Source organism: Hippopotamus amphibius, chromosome 2 (genome assembly GCF_030028045.1).
Source record: "Hippopotamus amphibius kiboko isolate mHipAmp2 chromosome 2, mHipAmp2.hap2, whole genome shotgun sequence".
Classification (NCBI taxonomy): Eukaryota; Metazoa; Chordata; class Mammalia; order Artiodactyla; family Hippopotamidae; genus Hippopotamus; species Hippopotamus amphibius.
Genome location: NC_080187.1, coordinates 56,269,111 through 56,286,181, shown reverse-complemented (window position 1 = coordinate 56,286,181; position 17,071 = coordinate 56,269,111).

The window sequence follows — 17,071 nt, the reverse complement described above, 5'->3', positions numbered from 1 at the left end:
GCATTTAGTTCATTCCATGTTTAGCAAATGATGTCAAGGGCCAAAATGTGGAACATATTACAGTGGTTTTTTTAAGTTTGGAGGCGGTGGGCAGCAGAAGCCCTCCTCCCTGTAGATTTGGAGTGGCATCCAGGACCAAGTTCCAGGCACACAATTGATAAAACTGCCCAGTCTCAGAATTCTTTCAGAGAACCCTCCGAGTTGCCATAGGAACTAAGGGATTCTGGGGGCAGGATGGAGAGTCCACGGCCAGGCACAGATTCAGCTCTCAGCCCAGCTAGGAGCCAGGCAGTTGATTGGCCGCTGTCCCAGTGGGCATTTTTGCTCTAGCAGGTATTTTGGCTTTCTAGGGGCTCTTTGAGCAACTTCCTCATTGGCTCAAGTTCTCTGGAGAGGTTAATGACACAAGTCACAAGTCTGAGCCACTGCCGCCCGAGCATCGGTTCCTTCCCATGTCCTGTCAGTGACTTGATGACAAGTATTTGGCAGGATCTGGGCCCAGTGGAGCCGAGCGGACTCCATGTCGGCTCTCTGGCTGTTGCTATTTTAGGGCTTTCCACAGACCTTTCCCCTACTGTTGACCATACAGAGCAAAGGGGAGAGACGCAGGGTGAGAGAGGACAAGCCTCACATCTAGCATTTTGGAAGGGAGAATTTCACGCAGACCTGCTGCTAGTGTTTCTGGATCATTAGAAACTCATAGGATTGCAACCAGGAAAGGACCTTGGAGATTTAAGGACCACTAGAGTTTAGGGATCAGAGATGCTGACTGGTCTGCTCTGGAGCACAAAGCCAGTTAGAAGCAGTGACGAGTAGGGGGCCTTGAACTGTCTCCCTTCTGCTGTGTCTGCTGCATAAAAAGCTAAAATGTTGCTCTCCATCTGATCAAAGTTAGACAGCAATCTAGAAATGCACATCTTTTAAAAATCTAAATGACAAATATGAAAACCTGATGCTGTGGATAGTTTCACTTTTTCTCCTGTTAAGACGAGGTTGTTATTGAGACAGACTCACAGATTTAGAGAACGAACTTATGGTCACCAAGGTGGGAGAGGGGGAGTAGGGATAGTTAGGGAGTTTGGGATTGACATGTACACACTGCTATATTTAAGATGGATAACCAACAAGGACCTCTTGCATAGCACAGGGAACTCTGCTCAATATTCTATAACAACCTAATTGGGAAAAGAATTTGAAAAAGAATAGGTACATGTATATGTAGCCCTGAATCACTTTGTTGTACACCTGAAACTAACACAACATTGTTAATCAACTATACTCCAATATAAAATAAAACTTTTTTTTTAAAGATGAGGCTGCTATTGCAATGGGAAAGAAAAAAGAAAAAGCTTGATACCTTCCTCGAAGTGGCCCTTGTACCGTAACTCTAAATCTTCCAAATTGTCAAGGATGCTGACTCACAGTGTGCCTGGGAAAAGAACTAACTGGGAGGAAAATGTGCCCGTATTGAATTTCTCTTACCGTTTCTCTAAATGGAGTGATACATAGCTCTCCTTAGAACAGATAATGCGGCCTCACTTCTCCTCCAACTGTACCACATTTCCTCCTTTTTAAAATACGGATGCATGATAGCAAACGTGCTATAGTCCCAATATTGTTGCAGAAATCAGTTGGTCAAGAAACCAAGCACCACACTTGGAGGGTTGGAGAACTCGGGTTTATTAAGCCGGCGGCCCCAGATGAGCTAACACTCTAAAGTTCTGGGCTCCAAGCTCAGGGTGAGCTTTACTTTTATAGCGGTTAGTGCACATGGTTACAGTTAGCATTGGTAGATTGGTTACTTGGTTGCTATGGGCTGCCTACAGTCACAGAGCATGGGAGTTTCCAAACAGAAACTTGCAAGAGCAGGTGCAGAACATTTCATATGTATCAAAACATCTTATGGTTACATTTGATTACTAGGTCATCTTGTTTCTTTCTCTGGGCAGCAAGCATATCTTACAAAAGCATAAGGAGCATGAAGTTATTTTTAGCTGAATGCAAGTTTCTAATTTTCCTCTTCAATCCCCCCTCTTGATGCCCCTTAAATCTTATAAGACATCAACCCCTTGGTCTTCTAAGCCCAGGGGCTGATAACCTCTCAGGGCTAGGAGGTGTGTGGTGGCCCTCCTATCCATGGTGGCCTTAGCTAGGCTGGAAACTATCTTCATGAATAATGGCAAGAGGCAAGGTAAAGGAGGCAGGTCCCAAGGAGGAGGAGGACTATTCCCACAAGAGTTTTGAATCCCCCTAGGTAAGAAAACCAACCCCCAAATAGCTCTCCGGGATTCCATCCCTTCCAAGTCTGGAATGGGACATGAGCTATTTTAGTCATCTTGTTGGTTATTTCTTCTATAACTTTGCCCTTATCATCTATCTGTAGGCAACAATTACTGAGATTGAACTTCCCACAGATGCCCCCCTCTGCAGCCAGTAAGTAATCTAGGGCCAGGCGATTTTGATAAATAGCATTATGCATCTCGGTTTGTTGTCCTGCCAACAAATTAAGAGCCTTGGCCGTTTCATTAGTAATGATTTCAACCCCTGCCTGGAGCCGGATCATTCTGTTAAACATGTAAACTGGGGTTCGGTAGCCCCAGAACCCATCTTCTGCCCAAGTGGCTGGCCCATAATATTGGATTATGCATTCAGGAGGCCACTTATCATCTTTCCAGTTTCCAATCTGTAGAGACCTGCACTTCCTGGTGAGGCCTCTGCTTTTATAAACTGGGACCCCTAATGATTCACCTTGGGCTAAGGGAAGTAGGAAGAAGGAGGGGCGGACTGTCCCCAATATGCATGCCCCTGTCCAGTTGGCTGGCAAAACTGAATATACGTTAGCCCCACAAATCCAATATCATCCTTCTGGAGTAGGCCATTGGCCTTTGGTGGACAAGTCATTCCATCTGGTCTTTAAATTGGGGAAGCTTGCTAGAGGGTGAGTATTAGGCTCTGTATAGTTTGGGCTACCCCACCAGTCAGACGTGTGAGTAGTTGTATTATAGTGTTTTGGGCCTAGGCAAGTGAGGTTTCCTACTGGAACATTGAATAATGGGCCCCACCACGCCAGACAGTTCCTGCCAATTATGGAAGTCTTTAAGTGCCAAACCCCAACCCTGGTTTTCTGGAATTCCCCTGAGTTGTTGAAGGGTCTCTGGGGATCTAATTCTTTAGCTTCCCAGAGCCATTGGTCTCCCATATTAGGTCCTCCACACACATAGCAAGAAGTAATCATCAATGTCTGGGCTATGGTTTCTGCTAGGGCTAAGAATAGGTTTTTAGCTTTGACTGAAATAGGAGGAGGACCACTTTCTATCTCTTCATAAAAACAATGGAAGAGCTTCTGTGTAGAAGCCCGGAATGGAACAGAAATTGTCCAGAAATCTAACACAGTTCCTGGGTCAACACTTCTCCCATTGATATAAATACCGATTTTGAGACCATTTTTCCATGTTGAGTCTCCAGGGTTGAAGACAGTGAAACTGACAGGATTACACATCCCGATTTAACAGTTGGGGTCAACAGCTCCCTTTTGAAGGAGAGCTATTTTGCTTTGCTTCTCCCAGGTTAGCCATGTGACACAGCTCCAGTAAGGGCAGTAAGCCCAGCAGCTACCATAGCAGGAGGAGTGGGCTGGGGCCTGTTCACCCATGTATTTGTCATTGAGCCTGGACTCTTGTTCCCATGACAAGCCCCCACATTGTATAGTTACCCAAGGGTTCTTGTTAACAGCAGAACACACATCAAAGTGTACTGACACCAGATGTTCTAGATTTGTAATTTGTGTCCAATTGATCAGAAGCCCTCCTTCTTGGAGCCGGACCTCTAACCAATCTTCAATGGGGGGAGATTGGGGGTCAAAAGAGACATATTGGCCTGCTTTCTGACAAATAGAATAGGCTGTTTTGTTATGTTCACAGGTTCCTTGGACCTCCCCTTGGCAGGAGAAGTGAGTATGGTAAAGCAAGGTCCAAGTGACCCCCCTGACCTGATCTAGCCATGCGGATGCATGGGGTACGCCAGGGGTCTATTTTACTTTTCAGTGTACTACAATAGGATGTAAATCGCTACTACATAAAACATTTGATTCCACTTAATAATTCCATTACTTTTGGATAGATTGTAGCCAAAACAAGCCCTTCTGTTTGGCCTATAGGAAACATCAAGGCCAGTGGCGCAACCAGTCCCTTCAAGACAGGGTGTCATCATAACCCTGACTCTCAGATGTCCCTTTGTCAAATTCCTCAAGCTTCCACCGTGCATAGACCAGTCAGCCCTGGAGTGACTGGAGCAGGGCTGAAGATCTCAGATGGAACTCGGTTGTCTCCATAGGAAGACCTGAAGCGACTGGTTCAGGTGAGCTTTGGCAGTCCAGGTCCCTCGCCCTTCTAGAGGTGCCGTTCTCTTTACCTGGGTGTGGTGGATCTACAGGGTGACTCCTGTAACTTTAACAGCAGTAGGGGTCACCAGGATGACCGTATAAGGGCCAGTCCAAACTGGCTGAAGTGGTTCCTTCCTCCAATCTTGTACCCATACCTCATCTCCTGGCTGATAGGGATGAACCCAATTGCCCAAGGGAATGGGAGTCCTTTCTAAGGTAACATGGTGGAAGATCTTTCCCAGGGCCTGGAGGTGTCAAGACATCTCCATGTCTGCTAATTGTCAGGGGTCTCCCTTGAGCTTCCCTATCACTGGAGGAGGTCTCCCGCATAAGATCTCAAAGGGAGAAGAGCCTGAAGACCTCATGGTGCATTGGGCTCGGAGCAAGGCTAGAAGTAGTAGGTTGACACAAGGTAATTGGGTTTTCTGACAGAGCTTAGCTAATGTAGTCTCGAGGGTCTAATTCATGCACTCAACTTTCCCTGAGCTTTGTGGCCTGTAAGTGGTGTGGATCTTCCATTTGACTCCCAGTGTCTTGGACAAAGTCTGGACTATCTAAGACACAAAGGCTGGCCTGTTGTTGGACCCCATGGAGAGAGGTAGCCCATATTTGGGGATTACGTCTCTTAGTAGGGCTTTGGCCACTTCTCATGCCCATTCAGTGTGGGTGGGGTAGGCCTCAGCCCAACCCGAGTAGGTGCAGACTATCACAAGCAAATACTTACAGCCTCGGTAAGGCTTGACTTCAGTAAAGTCCACTTCTAAATCTTCAAAGGGCAGTATCCCAACTGTCTGCACCCCTGGGCTGGGTCTTGGTCCTTTGCTGCCATTGTTTCGTGCACAAGTCACGCACCTAGCACTGTTATGGGCATACAGGGTTGGGAGCTTAGGAGTGAAATAGTAGTGGCTCAGTAGACTTTCTAGTGCAGTTTTTCCTAAGTGAGTTGTCTCATAGTGTTGCTCCACCAGCTGGACCACTATAGCACTGGGGACAAAGAGTCCTTGGTCTGGAAGCTTCCACCAGCCCTCTTTTCCTTTCGTTCCTCCCTCACCTAAAGCCCATTGATCTTCCTCTTTGGTATATCTTGGGGATGGGGGCAATTCTGGTGCCAAGAGGACCTTAGAGATCAGCTCAGGGCCCAATGTGGGACTCGGTTGGGTCGCGGCCTCCTTGGCTGCCTGATCAGCTGACCAATTTCCTTTGCTGACTGGATCAGTTCCTCTCTGGTGGCCTTTGCAATGGATGACTGCCACCTGGGAAAGCTTCCAAATTACCTCTAACAGCCGAAGGATCCCTTTGTTTTTGCTCTTTTCCCCCTGCTGTTAGTAGTCCCCTTTTTTTATAGATGGCTCCTTGAACATGTAAAGTAGCAAAGGCATTCCTTGAGTCTGTGTAGATGTCGACTCGCTTCCCTTGGGCGTGCCTCAGCACCTGGGTGAGTGCCCACAGCTCAGCCCGTCGTGCCGACCACCCATGTGGCAAGGCCTCAGCCTTTATTATCTCATCTGTTGTTATTGCATAGCCTGCTTTGCGTTGTCCTTTCTGGATGAAATTGCTTCCGTCAGTGAACAGTTCCAGTTCTGGGTTCTGGAGGGGAGTGTCCGTCAGGTATGCCCTGCTCAAGTAGATTTCATCCAGGACCTCTTCACAGTCGTGATTGTGGGTTCCCACCTCTGTAGGTAAGAGGGGGACAGGATTCAGCATCCGTACAGTCTCGAGGCGGACCCGTGGGTTTTCGCAGAGCAGTCCTTGACAGTGAGTCATTCTGCTGTTGGTCAGCCATTTATGCCCCTGGCTGTTCATCAGCGTGGTAACAGCATGGGGGACTTTCACATTTATATTCTGTCCCAGTGTAAGCTTGTCTGCTTCTCTGACCAGGACCACTGTAGCAGCTAATGCTCGGAGACATGGCGGCCATCCCACGGCCACAGGATCCAGTCATTTGGACAGATATGCAACTGGGCGCTGCCATGGTCCAACTGTTTGTGTGAGGACCCCCAGTGCAGTATGATTTTTCTCATGCATAAAGAGGTTAACATCTGGCAGCCCTAATGCTGGAGCGCTGGTTGAGTCTTTCTATCTCCTTGAAGGCTTTTTCTTATTTATGCCCCCACTCTAGGAGGTCCTTACCAGACCCTGCCGTAGCCTCGTACAACAGTTTGGCAGTTTCAGAGAAACCCGGTATCCAGATCTGGCAGAATCTGGCAGCCCCGAGGAACTCACGGACCTCTTTCTTGGTGCTTAGCCGAGGTATTGAACAGATGGTTTGCTTCCTCTCATGTGCGAGCGCCCGATTCCCTCTTGAGATGACAAACCCAAGATACTTGACCTCCTGTCTGCAGATCTGCACCTTTTTCCATGACACCTTGTACCCCGTGGTGGAGAGTAGGGCCAATAGGGCTTTGGTGCCTTTTCAGCAGTCCTCTTGCGTGGGACTGGCTAGCAACAGGTCATCTATGTACTGGAGTAGGGTACAGTTCAGAGCCTCTCCGGAGAAGCCATCAAGATCCGCAGCCAGCGCTTCACCAAGCAAGGTAGGTGAGTTTTTGAAGTTTTGTGGCAGTCGGGTCCAAGTCAGCTGCATCTTTCTCCCAGTGTGTGGGTCTTCTGACTCAAAGGCAAGCAAGGACTGGCTGGTCGGTGATAGCTGGAGGCAAAAGAAGGCATCCTTGAGATCGAGGCAGGTGAACCAGCTTGCTTGGGCAGGTAGGAGGCTCAGGAGGGTGTAAGGGTTCGGGACCACTGGATGGATGATCACTGTGTTGTTGATGGTGCAGAGGTCCTGGACGGGGTGATAGTCATTCCCTCCAGGTTTCTTGAGTGGTAGGAGTGGAGTGTTTCAGGGAGACAATTGATCAGAATTCCAGCATCACACAGGCATTGGATGTGGTCCCAAATTCCCAGACGTGCCTCTTGCAGTACTGGATATTGCCTCTGCCTGACAGGAGTGGCCCCTGGCCTCAGGTCCACCATGGTGGGTGCATGGGTTTTGGCCAAACCTGGGGGCCCCTTTTCTGCCCAGACAGCAGGGAACTCTTCTAGCAGGTTCATTGGAATTGTTTGTTCTCTTTCTGAAGAACAGAGACACCATTCATCTTCCCTGGGCATGGTCACAGCCATTATCAGAGCTGCTTTTCTCCCCAGGGTGAGGCTTGTGGGCTTCCCAGGGACAAAGGTGATCTGTGCCCCAAGCTTTGTCAGCAAGTCTCTGCCCAGCAAGGGGATGGGGCACTCGGGTAAGGACAGGAATTCATGAGTCACTAGGTGGTCCCCTAGCTGACATGAGCGGGCCTTGCAGAATGAGCTGGCAGTCCTGTCCCCTGTGGCCCCAATGATAGTTGCCGTGCAACCTGTGAGGGGAGCCACAGGTGTTACCACAGAGCGTTCAGCTCCGGTGTCCACCATAAAAGTCATTGATTGGCCCCCTACGTTCATTGAGACTATAGGCTCCCAGGGGCCCAGGATCAGGGAGCCCGGTCCTCCCTACCCCGATCCTACTCCGGCCAGGCTGATAAGGTCTTGGGCAGCTGGCTCAGGCTGGTACCTCCCTCTGCTGGGTTGACTGAACTTCTTTGACCCCTCAGATGTCTCTCTGAAATGGGGGCATTCATTCTTCCAGTGTCTGGTTTCTCTGCAATAGGTGCACTGGTTGCAACATAGCCTCTTGGCTTCCCCTTTCCGCGGGGGAGCAGTCTGCTTTACCGGACCTCAGTTCCCCAGTGTGGCAGCCAGCAGGGACACCTTCTGCTTCATGTGCTTGTCAGCCATCTTTTGGGCTTCTTGGTTGTGGTTTACAAACACCCTGTTTGTGACTTCCAACAGCTGGGTGGCATTCATTCCAGAGAAGCCCTCAAGCTTCTGAAGCTTACGGTGGATGTCAGCATAAGACTGGGCCACGAACGCCACATTGACCATGCATTGGTTCTCCCACGCTTCAGGGTCAAATGGGGTATAAACCCAGAACGCCTCACACAGTCTCTCATAGAACTCCATGGGTGATTCACCTGGCTTCTGGTGCACTTCTGTTGTCTTGGACATGTTGGTTGGTTTTCTGGCTCCTGCCCTCAGTCCCTGCAGCAGGGCCTGTCGGTATTCATTAAGGGAGTCCTTCCCATCCAGGGCGCTGAAGTCCCAGTTGGGTATATTGTCCGGTGCAGCCCCCAGGGCTCAGGCTACAGGATCTACTGTACCAGCTGGTGGCCGCCCTTGGAGCCATCTCCGTGCCTCTGACAGGATCTGGCAGTGTTCCTTGGTGTTGAAGAGAGTCAGGAGGAGATGGTGACAGTCGTCCCAGGTAGGTTGGTGGGTGTGAAAAATGGACTCAAGGAGGTCAGTCATTGCTTGTGGCTTCTCCAAATAGGACAGGGTGTGGTGTTTCCAGTCCAGGAGGTCAGTGGTGCTGAAGGGCTGATAATGAAGGACCTGGCATCCTAGCTGGACAGAGTCATCCTCATTGACCTGGGGTGGGCCTCGGGCCTCTCGCAAGGGCATTTGCAGGGCTGCGGGCTGTTGACCTGCTTGGTTGGCCAAGCGAAGTCGCCATGGGCTTGGAGGGTACTCTGGGTTTGGAGACGGTGGACACACAGATGGTGGAGGGCTGTCTGGTAAAGGGTGGGGAGGCTGAACAGGATATGGTGAAGTAGCTGGCATATAGGACGGAGGTACAGGGGGCTCTTCTTCGGGGTCCTCTTGGTGGATAACTTTTGCCGGCTTTTCTTTGCTTGTCCTCAGAGCTAGTTGGGCCACAAATATCCTACCTTGTCCCTGCCTATTCGCACAGAACCAAAACCCAAGGAGGCAGCTGAATGGCAATTTGCAACCAGGAATCTATGTATGGAAACTGGTCTGGGTGCCCCTGTCACCACTCGGTACCCAACTCTAACCGTAGGAAGGTCTAGAGTACCCTCCATGGGCCATCCCACCCCAAAGGTGGGCCACTTTAACTCGCATAGGGTGTGGAGCTTTCCCAAGGTCATCTTAACCCCATAGTTTCCGGAAAAACCTTTCTTAAAGTTATTCATCATACAATCCAAAACAGTTGGCTTAGAGGAACTTCCCTCCATGTTGACAAGTGTAATCTACCTCTTTGACCAGGAAGGAGAGGGGCACGCATGGGAAGGGCCTTGTCTTTGGGCCTTATAACCTAGATATCGCTGATGTTCCCACTCCTGGAAAGCCCAGTATTCCCAGACAGCACGAGTACGTGCCTCCTTGAAGATGACCCTGATCGTTAAATGTCTCAGGGGGACAGGGCTGAAAGGAGGCAGTCCCTTGTCATGGGATTCATGGAGGAATAACATCAGGTGGGACTCTGGAGGGGGGTCTGGGGTGATTGACCCCCTGGAGGGCACTGAGCAGGCAAGGGGGGAGCAGTATGCGTACTCCTCCCCTAAGTGAAGGGGAATCCTTGGGGAATCAGGGGACTATGAAGGAAAGGTGACAGAGGAAGGCAGCCTTGTAATGAGAGTCCAAAAGTATACAAGAACACTCCAGAGTGTGTCACTCTACATGGACTGGTCCAGGGGACCAAGAGAGAGGGATGTACAGATCTGTCTGGAAAATGGGGCAAGTCTTTCAGGAAAGACCTAATTCCTCAATAAGTCAGCTCAAAGAGTCAGCTGATGAAGGGGGAGAGTGAGCCTTAAAATTTTAAGAAAATAATCTTGGCAGAGGGCCCTAGGGCAAAAGGGCCGTTTGGACATACACAATTGCTAAATCAAATCAGTAATCAATTGCTTCCCCCCTCCCTGTCTATCCTGCCCTGCACAAAAGCAAACAAGGGTGAGTGCCCCTCAAAAGAGAAGACCATTCAGGTACCCGCCTGGCTGCATCCCCGTGGAGAACTTAGGTGCCTCTTAGCTTTGGAGGACTAGTGTAAACTGCTGGCCTGGATCTGACTCACAGGGAGGGACCAGGTCCCCCAGAGACAGACACCACCCTGAGCCATATGAGGTCACCACAGAACCACAGGTTAGGGCCCACTCAGACTCCAAAGCCACCAAGGCCATGGAGCCACACAATCACCCTGGAATGAGGACAAACCAGGGCACTCACTCATGCACACATTCAGACCAGAGTTTATCACAGTGTCTCCCTGCTCTGGGGAGGTCCCTAACTGGTGGTCTTCTTACTGAAGACCGTAGGAGGGGATCAAGCTCCTTTTCTGTCTGGAGATGGGACCAGACTGGGTTCAGTGAACCAGGGCCTTACCTATCCTGTGTCCATTCCTGGTGAGTTGGTCCATCCCTCCAATGAGTCCAGTCAGGCCCGGCCATCCAGAGAGTCAGAGCTCCAGTCCGAAAGAAAACCCAGAAAACTGTCAGGTGGCGCACCTCCTCGTTCGTCTCTTAACTCCTTCTCTCCAACTCGGCCGAGCCACTGGTCCGACGGCTCAAGGGGCCAGCATGGTTGGAATCTTACTGGCGCCTCCAGAAATGTTGCAGAAATCGGTCCATTGAGAAACCAAGAACCACACTCGGAGGGTTGGAGAACTCATGTTTATTAAGCTGGAGGCCCCAGAAGAGCTAATGCTCTAAAGTTCTGGGCCCCGAGCTCAGGGTGAGCTTTACTTTTATAGTGGTCAGTGCACATGGTTACAGTTAGCATTGGTAGATTGGTTACTTGGTTGCTATGGGATGCTGGCAGTTACAGAGTGCAGGAGTTTCCAAACAGAAACTTGCAAGAGCAGATGCAGAACATTTCATATGTATCAAAACATCATATGGTTACATTTGATTGCTAGGTCACCTTGTTTCTTTCTCTGGGCAGCAAGCATATCTTACAAAAGCAGAACAAACATGAAGTTGTTTTTAGCTGAATGCAAGTTTCTAATTTTCCTCTTCAATATTAGCAAAAGAGGACCACTGATTCTATTGCTCAATTTTATTTAAAATTTGTGCGTTCTTTTTTCAGAAATATTTAAAATATGGTAGGTTTGGGATTTTGATAATACAGTCAAAGGCTGGAGGGTTTCCACAGAATTTCACTTTTTCCTATTCTGAAGGATACTGAGGAAAATAGAAAGGGGTAGGTTTGCCAGATTTAGCAAATAAAAAAAGGATGCCTAGTTCAATTGAGTTTCAGATAAACAATAAATAATTTTTAGTATAAGTATGTCTCATGCAATATTTTGCTTATACCAAAAATTTATTTGTCATCTGACATTAAAATGTAATTGACTGACTTGTGTTTTTTCTGGCATTCCTATGGAGAAGGGGAGAGGGGAAAGGGGGAAGGGAGGAAGAGGAGGGGGAGGTGGGGGGGTTTAGGGGTGTGTGTGGAGGGAGAGTAAATTTCAATGATTGTAAAGTAGTCTCCAGAGAGAGAAAAACTGTATAGGATTACAAGGCCAGTTCCTTGCATTGTGACTTGTCCACTGACAAGAAGACCCAGGAGAGAATTTTTTTTTCATCAAAGTGGTACTCAGAAAGCCCATGATAAATAAAACTGATCATACTTGACACTTTGTTCCATTCTGTTTCATTAATTCATTCAAAACCATTTCTTTGTTAGCTGGTATTGCGCGGGGAGGCACAGGAAGTGTTACTCAGAGATGATTACTCTCTGGTCTTCAAGACCTCACCAATCCTAAATACCATAAGAAAAATAAAATCGACTTGCCGCGGGGCTGTGAAAGAGAAGACTCATTTCTAGTTGCAGACAAGAGGAAGGTCTATACAGAAGAAGACACACTTGAAATCTACCTTGAAAGAATGTTCTGCCTCTGAGCCATTGTCCTGCAAGGTCATTTCTGATTGTTCTTAAAAGTTGGCTTCATAGAATGTCTGCTTTGGAGCAGGGTTCATGCCATCACTAGCAAATGACCGAGGGTAGGAGCAGCTTTCCAGAGGCAGAAGCAGTTACCAGGAGAGCAAATTATAAGATGGTGGCAGTTCTGGGGAAGAAGAGGAGAGAGAGGGTGGTCAATTGGCAATAAAGTGGTATTTGGGGAGGATGCTGAACGTTGGCTATGCTTGTATCCATTTGTTTGGCTCTGGAAACATTATTTTTGCAATGGATCTCTTCCACAAATCATATCATTTTCTTAGGTTTAGTCCATCACTTGGTCATTTTCACATGGGTACTCATATCAACTGTCCAGGAATTGAAAAGCATGTGGGAAATCACTAATTCAGAGTATCCACCTAGTGGTTTTTAGGAAGGAAACTGTATGTATATATAAAACATTATGTATTATATATAGTACATAACTTACATTTATTCTATATATAGTAAACATTATAAAATATTATAAAAATAACATAAATTATATTTCATATATCATAATATAATATGTATATTGATTGAAAAGGATGGTTTCCTATCTGAAATAATATGCACATATTATATATTATATTATATAAGTATATATGTATATATGTTTGTCAGTAAAATTGATGCAAACAGTGCTAACTTCTTTGAGTAATGTAGCATTATTTTCCAAATTCATCAGCCCAGTTTTGGTTTGTTTTGTTTTTGGCCATGCCCTACAGCTTGTGGGATCTTAGTTCCCCCACCAGGGATTGAATCTGGGCCCCCAGCAGTGTAAGCACTGCGTCCATAAACACTGGACCACCAGGGACTCCCCCCCAGTTGTCTTAAATAGAGCTTGCTCTTGACAAGAATACTGTATCTGATAAATTTCAAATATATAATAAAACAGAAATCTCATGTAAAAGTATATATGAATAATTTCTGTTTCTTTTTGTTTTTCCTTTTTTTTTTTAAAGAAAACCAGATCTTTATTATTATTCACAAAGGCAGTCATTTCCAGTCCCTAAAGTATTTGATGGAATCAGGAATTTGACATCTTGTTCTTATAAAGATTCAGAAATACCAAAGAAGACTCAATATTGCCAGAGGCTAAAAAGATCAAAAAAATGTATCCTATTCAAGAAATATACAATAACATAGCAACTTTAGGTCAGAAACAGAAAATGTGTGCTAAAAAGGAAGGAGCACACAAATCAATTTTTAATAATATCCTAAGAGGAAAATAATTATCAGATATTACACACTCCAAATTAAAAAAAAAAAATGCAGAGTCCAGGAGACCAGTTTATAGCTTATCCTCTGTAGTTCTTAGACCTATAGGGAAGGAATTGCAGTTCTTCTAAAAACAGCCACAGTCAATGGAAAAATTGCAAAACTCTCATTTTTAGGGGGTGACCCAAATGCCCTGGACATCACCAGTCTTTGAGTACAAGTGAGGCCAGGGTAACATGAACATCCAAATGACATTGGCGCTGAGCCTTCACCTAGGAAGGCAGGACCTCCTGCCCTGACATCTCCCAGGGGATGCCTCACTAGTGCTCACAGATTATTCCATCAGCTTCACTCTATGCCCAGCCTCTGTCCTATTCTGTGCCTGCTCTAACTTCTATCTTCTACTAATAGAGATGCCATTGAGAACCTCTGTGCCGTACTGTTTGGAGCACCCATTTGAGAAAGTCTGACAATGACATCCGAGAGAACCACCTCCCCTGCCCCACCTCCACCTTATTCACTATCAAAGCATTTTGTTTTTTTATTCACACCTCTAATGATCTGATATCTAATTAATGGTATAGACTGTGTCATTCCTATCTTGACTAAGATTCTCTAACACCTAGCACAGTGCTTGGCACAAATTAAGTATCCAATAAATATTATAAATGATTGAATGCTTTTCCTAGAGACAAGTCCCTAAGTTTTGGCTGCTAAACCCGCTCTCATAACAACAATAGTACTGTGGTTATTTCTATGTGCTGGCACTTCTCCTGGTGCTTTACATCGACTAACCCATTTACTTCCCGTCAAACTCTTAAGAAAAGGGTATTTTAATTTTCTCCACTTTACAGATAACAGAAATGTGGACCAGAGAGGTTAAGAAACTTGCCCAAGGTCATCTAAGTAGTGACAGCAGAACTGGGATTCTGAACATCAACAGTCTGCTTTCAGAGTCAGAGCTCTTAACTTCCCATTGAATCACTTCTTCCAAGAATATCCGAGAGGTCAGCTGGAGGAGTCCAACTCTCTCTTCTCTATTATCTCTCTGCCTCAGTTATCTTCACCAGAGATCATACCATATGAAAACAAACCCAAATAATAATAATAACAAGAATAAGTAGGAGGAGAAGGAGGGGAATGGGGAGGGGAATTGGAAGGGGAGGAAGGAGGAGAAGAAGAAGGGGAAGGAGGAGGAAGAGGAGGAGGAGGAGAAGAAGAGGAGGAAGAAGAACATCCTTCCTTCCTTCCTTCCTCCCTCCCTCCCTCCCTTCCTTCCTTTCTTTGTATCTTTCTTCCTGCCTAAGTTTTGTGGAGCCACCACTGCAGCCATGTCAGGTCTGTACCAGAACCACAAAGCTGACTAAAAAGAAAGCCCCCCACAGAATCACAGTCCAGTGGGAAGAGCGGAGGGGCCAACAGCATGAAAAATGTAATCTAAATAAACAAGGCTCAGTAGAAGCATCTGGTAAACCCAATGCAGATAATGCTGGCAGGAAAAAGCCAGCAGGAAACATTCAACTGAATTCATGAACAAATTAAAAAAATATATATGTCTGAGCCTAAGTCAAGACTGACCCCTGGCTCCTGAGGCTGCCATAGAAAAGTGTGGTCTGTTGCAGCTCACAGGTAGAGAATAAATAGTTGCCAGATGTTCCTAAGGAATAAGTAAAAAGAAAGCCACAAAATTGCTAGGTTTCAAGTAAACTCATTAGGCTTTACAGAGAGGACCAGAATAGAGAAGAATGGATCACATAAGCAAATAAGTAGAGGGGAGAAAATTTAGCATTACACTAAGTAGTGATCATTCCTCCAGAGAAATTTCTTAAGGGCAAAATTAAAGATTCTATATTGGTCTGGTACTTCTTTAGTGGCATTTGTTTTGTGCATGGTTTATGTTTTAAGAGAGACCGTACGATCCATATGAGTCCATTAGTAGAACAGAGAAAGCTGGAAATACGCTAGCTGAGCCAGAGGTCAAACCCAGCCTGGGAAACACCAGTTGGAGGGAAAGTGGAAGGCCCCACTTCTCAGAGCTACTCTTCATTAAGGAGAGGCAGTCTAGTGTCATTGAAATTACAAAGGCCGTTACGGCTGGCTCTATGATTTACCAGCTGTGTGACCTTGGGTCAGTTATTTAACCTTCAAAATCTTAAATTTTTTTCATCTGTAAAATGGAAATGATAATAGCAACTCCTTCATAGGTCTTTATGTAATATGAAATGAGATCTTGGCTGCAAATAGACTTCCCATGCTGGATTCATGATAAGGGCAGCTCTCCCTGGTCAGGGTAGTGATGATGGTGGTGGAGGTAGGATGTACGTGGAAGGGGGGGGGGGCAGTTCTTTACTATTTATTTCCACTGCAGCTGTCTTCATCTCTCTATTTAAATAAGTATAATAATTCACTCTAACTAAAAAAAGTAATTAATAATCTGGGACCCTTTAGACATAAGTGCATTCTCAAAAAGCCCCTTTATGTCAAAATGCCAACCCATATATCTGTCTTTGGCAAGATTTGCGGGAGTTGCTTTCCATAATGTTGATTTAAGAGCTTTGGAGACATGGTCCAAATATCTCCAATCTCTTCTTTATAAGGTTAGGCTCTATATTTAAACCCTTTCTGAATCCATTGATATTTTCTGCTTGTTGGGGTAAGGCATTCTCAATGTTTTCTGCCTGGAAGCACATATGAAATGTTGGTTTTCAGCTCTGGGACTGTGAACTTGAAGCTCTCTCTTGGTGACTAGATGAGCTACAATCAAGTCTTTCAAGGAATGCAAAGGCAGGGAGGGAGCATCCTTGCTGCTGAGTGCTTGTGTGAGGACTTGTCTCACCTGGGGTCTTCCAAGCAGCAATTTGGTTTCCTCATCCCTTCCAGGGGTGCTTGTGGCCTTGCTCTTACCGCGCCCCCCCCCCCCCCCATCGCCCCGGAAGGCACTGCTAGAAAATACTGCATCAGCCAGCTCCTGGTGGTCTCAAATACCAGTCAGAAAGGTTGTGCCAGCTTGGCAACTGCAGCATCTAATTTCAACTGTGTCAATCTCCCAGAAATCAATTGACCCAGGACCCATACAGACAGGAAGGAGAAATCCAGAAAAAAACAGATTTAAGCAAGATACCAGAAGAGGGTCAGTGTTTTGGGGAATTCAATATCATGTCTTCCTGCACAAGGAAGCAGCAGATTTCTTAGCGAGCAAATGCTATTAACATTCTCTTTAAATTTGATGCTTTAACTCAACACGACACAGGGCGTTTGGCATGGGCCACACTTCCTGTCACAATTTATTTTGGAGTTGGAAAATGGTTCTGACTCAAAAAGCTCACTGAAAGCCTATTTCTCTGCTGTCATAAATCAAATCATCCCACCAATCCCGGTAGAACTTGGGTCCTACCCAAGTGTTGCATGCAAAACAGAGAGCGATGAATAGCTTTTGAAAAGGGAAGATTCTGCTGTAACAGGAATGAACAAGGGCACAGATTTTTTCCAAAGGACTTGGTGTAAGTTCCCAGAGGCGAGGGATGGACTTTGAGTTATCCAACAGACTCTCTCTTTCCATGTCAACTTCCTTTGAGGGTTTGGTCAGAATGTCGACATGTTAGTGGGGTAAAGTGAGCAATTCAATTGTTTCCATAAGTGCCAAAGCTCTTCCTGTGGGTTAATAAGGTTTAAGCCCAGTGAAAGCAGAAAGCAAGCCTTTATGCT